Raw genomic sequence first — 5,284 nt, forward strand, 5'->3', positions numbered from 1 at the left:
TAGACATATCTTCCCTAGGGTGTTAGTCAGGTGTTGAACATTTCTACAAAAAAGTAAACATTCAAAATCAATATTATTAATATTTAATTAATTATTAATATTTTAAATTATGTCTATGTGTCTATCTGTGGGTACGTGCATGTGTTGTGGGGTGTTTATGGAGGCACCAGTTTCTCCTGGAGATGGAGTCATAGGCAGTTGTGAGCTGTCTCACATGGATGCTGTTAACCAAATCTTCAAGAACAGTATGTGCTCTTAACAGCTGAGCCATCTCTCCATTCTCAATCCTTCTATTCTTAGAGTTCCTTCTAATGCTTATTTTTCTATAAAGAAGCCAATATGTTGGAGAAGAGGGTGATTTGACACCTGTTGTTCTGGCTTCCCTGTAAAAGGTTTCTGTAAACAATCTGTTGGACTGCCCATATGCTAGCGACAGCCATTGGTACCTTTTCACAGACGCCTTGAGGGAGGCAGCTCCTGAGGCTGTGGCCAAAACAGTTATTTATTGATAGTTGCTTTTGCTAAAAACATTGGCTGCTCACTTGGACTCACAGAACAACCCAAAGCTTTGTGAAAGCCTGATTTGTGCCTTCATCTTGTGCCTGTTTCTTTTATGTTGTGTTATCTGCTTAACTGTTCGAGGCATTACATTAATCATTCAAGGAGAGTTTGTCTAACCTATGTCATCCACCTTTAAGGCAGAGGTGACAGACACAAATCATTGTTCTAATTCTGTAGTTATCTTGGATTCCAGGTACAGAAAAACCTCATGGGAAAGACTCCCTTCGCCCCACCCCACACACGATGGTGATTATGATTGAGTGTGCCGACACCGTAGCAGACATAATCTCCTGAAGACCACTTTGTTCTCTTAATCTACAACAACCACTTTGGACCACCCTGAAGACAATGAAGGCAATAACCAGTGGGACCACACCTTGACCAGGACCATTTAATTATACATATCACTTGTCTTCAATTTAAACCAAAGCTCCTGCTGGGTTTAATCCTCGCAGAAGCAGAGGCAAGCAAATCTCTGAGTTCAAGGCCAGCCTGGATTACAAAGTAAGTTCCTGAATAGCCAGGGCTATGTAGAGAGATCCTGTCTCAAAAATAACCAAAGGAGAAAAGAAGTTCTTGCCAGTGCCCTGAAGACAGACTTGGGTCATTAGACTCCTTTATCTATTCTGTCAAACATGGCTGCATCAGATAAATCTCATCTCTCTGCCTTTTCTCATTGCTTATTCTTCATTGGCATTTTGAGGTTGAGTGGCTGGCTGAACCTAACCCGCTGCAGTTGCCAGAACCCAGGGACAGATCACCATGTACAATTCTTTACTGGCTTTTTGGAACAGGAGCTGATGTATCCCAGGCTGGCCTAAAACTTGGTATGTTTCTGAGAATGACTTTGGACTTCTGTCTCCACTCCCGAGTAGAGGATTGCAGGCATGGGTCACCAGGCCCAGTTTGTCATACTTCTTGTCTGTGAAATATTGACAGCAACATCAGCTTTATTAGGATTAATGGTGAGCAAAGTAAAAGAGAAATAAAGAATAAAAAATATACATGTGTGCACAACCCAGAATTGTCAGTACTTGGCTGCTAAATGCACATTCCCACACAACACCCAGAAAAGGAAGAGAGACAGAGTCTCCTTATTGTCTCCATGGTCTTTTTCTTTTCTGTTAAAAAGTTACTCAGTATGTGTGTTTGTGTGCATACACATTAGAGAGAGGGAGGGAGAGAGAGAAACAGAAACACACATGTATATATAACATAGTGCATATATGCAGGTTAGAGGACAGCCTGTGGGAGTCAATTTTGTCCTTCTATCATGTAGGCTACAGGGGTAAAACTTAAAGCCCAGGAGTTAACAGATACACAGGGAAATAATGAGACCTCCCCAAGTGTGAGTATGGACTCTTCAAGGGAGAATGCGATCAGATGCCTTAGCATTGATTAGATATACCGTTTTGGTGGCTAATGGGTCATATCTCAAAGGCTGCTAAGAACCCCTCCGTATTCTATCCCTTTTAACTGAATGAGATTATAGGGCGACTCCAGAGGTGCCTTACAATTGTAGCTTAATAAAATAAAACTGGAAGCCACTTCTGTTGCACAAGATGGGTTTTAGTGAGGTTTTCATCTGGGAAGGCAGCAAGGCCTTAAGCAATTCATTGCTTACTGTCATTCTTGCTTCTCGGCTAATTAAGGGGCTCAACCAGACTCGGAGGCGAAGACCAACTTTCTCTTCCCATAATTTAACCTGAGTCTGTCTGTCCTGCTTTGTCAAGCCTGTATTAAAACAAAAAGACAAAACAAAATTTAAAAAAAAAATGAGAGTCAATCCAGCACTCTGGGAGGCAGAGGCAGGCAGATTTCTGAGTTCAAGGCCAGCCTGGTCTACAGAGTGAGTTGCAGGACAGCCAGGGCTACACAGAGAAACCCTGTCTCGAAAAAAAAACCAAAATAATAATAATGATGATAATGATAATGATAATAATAATAATGAGAAAAGGGAGAGAGGAGGGAGGGAGGGAGGGCGGGAAGGAGGGAGGGCGGGAGGGAGGGAGGGAGGGAGGGAGGGAGGGACCCTGAGTACTGGTCACAGCAGAATACACTACCTGCTTGCAATACAAATTGGAACTTGGGAAGAAGAAAGGTCTGTGGTTGCTTAGTCCTAGGAGCATCTTGGGGCTTCTCAAATCACATCAGTAGAGAGCGGCCTACACAGAAGTCCAGTTCTGGCAGAGTGAATCTTCCACACTGTCTGAGGAGATGGTGGAGGTTGAGGACATTTTTCTGCTAATATTTATGTGGAGTTCTGATGTAATGTTTTTTGTGATGATGTCTCAGTATGTAGTTCAGGCTAGCTTCAAACTGATAATCCTTCCTTCATTTCCCTAATTGTAGACTTACAGGAATACAGACAGAGAGAAGGAAAATCCATAATCAGGATCTCTTTAGAGCAGGAGTTCTCAACCTGTGGGTCCTGTGACCCCCTGGGCAAGCCTCTATGTCCAAAATTATTTACATCTTGATTCATAACAGCAGCAAAATCACAGTTATGAAGTAACAACAAAAATAACTTTATGGCTGGGGGTTCACCACAACAGGAGCTGTATTAGAGGGTTGCAGCATTAGTAATGTCAAGAACTAGTGCCTTATGGTCTATTTCCTGGCCCCAACAAATTGATGAAAGTTAATGGCATAAATCATGTTAATATATATAATTTTTATAATTCTTTTTTTACTGCTTTTATTATCAAACACAGCCCACACGTCCTTTATTCGGTGCTTACATTTATTTTACAGCTTGGAGCTGTATGTCTGTTACCTGCATCTTCTCCCTGCTGCGGCACACTGAGTGCTGTGTGCAAACTGTGCTCACTCGGAAAATGGGGGGGGGGGGCGGAGGAATGGAGGAGCAAGGGGGGAGCAGTGAGGAGGAGTGAGAGCAAAGCTGCAATTGCAGGCATGTGTAAAAATGCCAGGAGATACTCTTTTTCCCCTTTTTTTTTTTGGTTCATAAGTGTGATTATTGGGTCTGCTGCCATGTGGGACATGAGACTCCAGCAAAACCAAACTTCGTTATGTTGTTGGCACGTGACCATCTGACGTAAACAAGAGGCCATATTGAAATCTTTTACTCTGAAGAAAAAAAAATCATTTTCCTAATAAAGCCTCAGTTTTATCCTCATTCCCTAAATTCATGAATAAAAGAATAAAATGGACTCTTTTTTTTTTCTAGAACCTGTTTTTCTTTTATGGTTGTTGTTGTTGTGTTGTTGTTGCTCTTAAGACAGGTCTCACACTGCTGAGTAGCCCTGGCTGGCTTGAAAGTCACTATGTAGACCAAACTGGCCTTGAACTCACAGAGATCGGCCTTACTCTGCCTCCAGAGTACTAGGATTAAAACCATGTGCCACCATGCCTGGCCTCTTTTTTTTGTTTATTTTTAACTCTGTAAGTGTGTGTGTGAGTTTGAATTTCAAAGGTATATATTGTGTGTGAATCTGTGCATTTGAGTCTCAAAGGTGTGTGTGTGTGTGTGTGTATCTGTGCACTTGAGTCCCGAAGGTGCTTAAACACTGAAGACTAGTTTTCCTTAAGTGATCTGAAAGTGTTCTTTAAGTGGTCATTTAAGGAAAACCATGGTGAGTTTAAAATAACATTTACTTCAGTTCTTGCCCAGCGTGTCTGAGGGCCTTGGTTTCATCTTCCCAACCAGAAATAAATAAAATTAACATATGGTTTCTTTTTTCTTTCTCTTTTTTTAAACTGCACTTTTACCTTTACGATGTTTGTGTGGAAAAATCTATCCATTTGCTTTTTTTGGCTAAGAAAACAAAGCAAAACAGGTGTTGGTTAATAAAAAGCGCACCGTACTTGAATTCCAAATGGAAGGGAAACAGAAAAAGTTTCCTTGTGTTTTATAAACTGCTTCCTGCAGCTTTCCAAAACCTTAGATTTTCATTCCGGTTTAGTACTTTCCTCATTGCCTATCAACATTTATTTCCGTTTTTCATTATTTGTAATCAAGGTACTGCAGTATTGACACAGTGTATTCCATGACAGAAGTATGTAGTCTCAAAGTTTCAGTACTGTTTGCTCTTCTGAATAATGCACCTCCCTTAGACATCTTGCCTAGCCCCAAGCACCAGCTAGCAGAGACTGGCTCTGCGGGAGGGCTTTCTGAAAACAAAATGTCCAAAGAGCCTTTGAAGAAAGGGTTCTGTTCTCACACACTTCTGTTTCCTGTAAAATACTCCCAGCCACTCCAGGAGGAGGAGGGGGAGGATGAGAGGGGGAGGATGAAAGGGGGAGGGGAAGCTCGCTTGTTTAGCATATATTTTTACCTTGTAAATACTAGACTCTTATGAAACGTATAGCTGGATTTAGAAAAAGAAGAGCTGGAGTTCAATCGATGAACTTACTTTCAGCCAGGCCTACTGTTTGTCTTTATCCAGCAGTCACAGGACACACACACTGTTTCACCAAGAGGCAGATATGAAGCTAGGGAGACAGGCATCCAGGCACAAGTCTTTAATTCTATTACCATGGTGCTAAGATGATCCCTCTAAACTGAGGCCACTCAAATCTACAGAGGGAGCTCAGGCCACCCGTCCAGGGATGCGAAGGGAGATTCTCTAAGGCCCTGAGTTCAGTCTGTAGAACCACTGTGGAACGAAGGAAACGTTGTTCTCTGACCTCCACAGGCACGTGTGGTGTGCTGGTGACTCAGGAGTTCCTTAATAACACTTCCTATTCTTTCACCACCCAC

General features: G+C 42.1%; 1 non-coding gene across 1 annotated transcript; it reads left to right on the top strand.

Annotated features, from left to right (window-relative positions):
* The first annotated feature begins 3,513 nt into the window (after positions 1-3,513).
* LOC127683963 (small nucleolar RNA U13) lies at positions 3,514-3,620 on the top strand. The gene has a single exon (XR_007977719.1). It is a non-coding gene; the product is annotated as a small nucleolar RNA U13 (small nucleolar RNA).
* The last annotated feature ends 1,664 nt before the right edge of the window (positions 3,621-5,284 follow it).

Source organism: Apodemus sylvaticus, chromosome 4 (assembly GCF_947179515.1).
Source record: "Apodemus sylvaticus chromosome 4, mApoSyl1.1, whole genome shotgun sequence".
Taxonomy (NCBI): Eukaryota; Metazoa; Chordata; class Mammalia; order Rodentia; family Muridae; genus Apodemus; species Apodemus sylvaticus.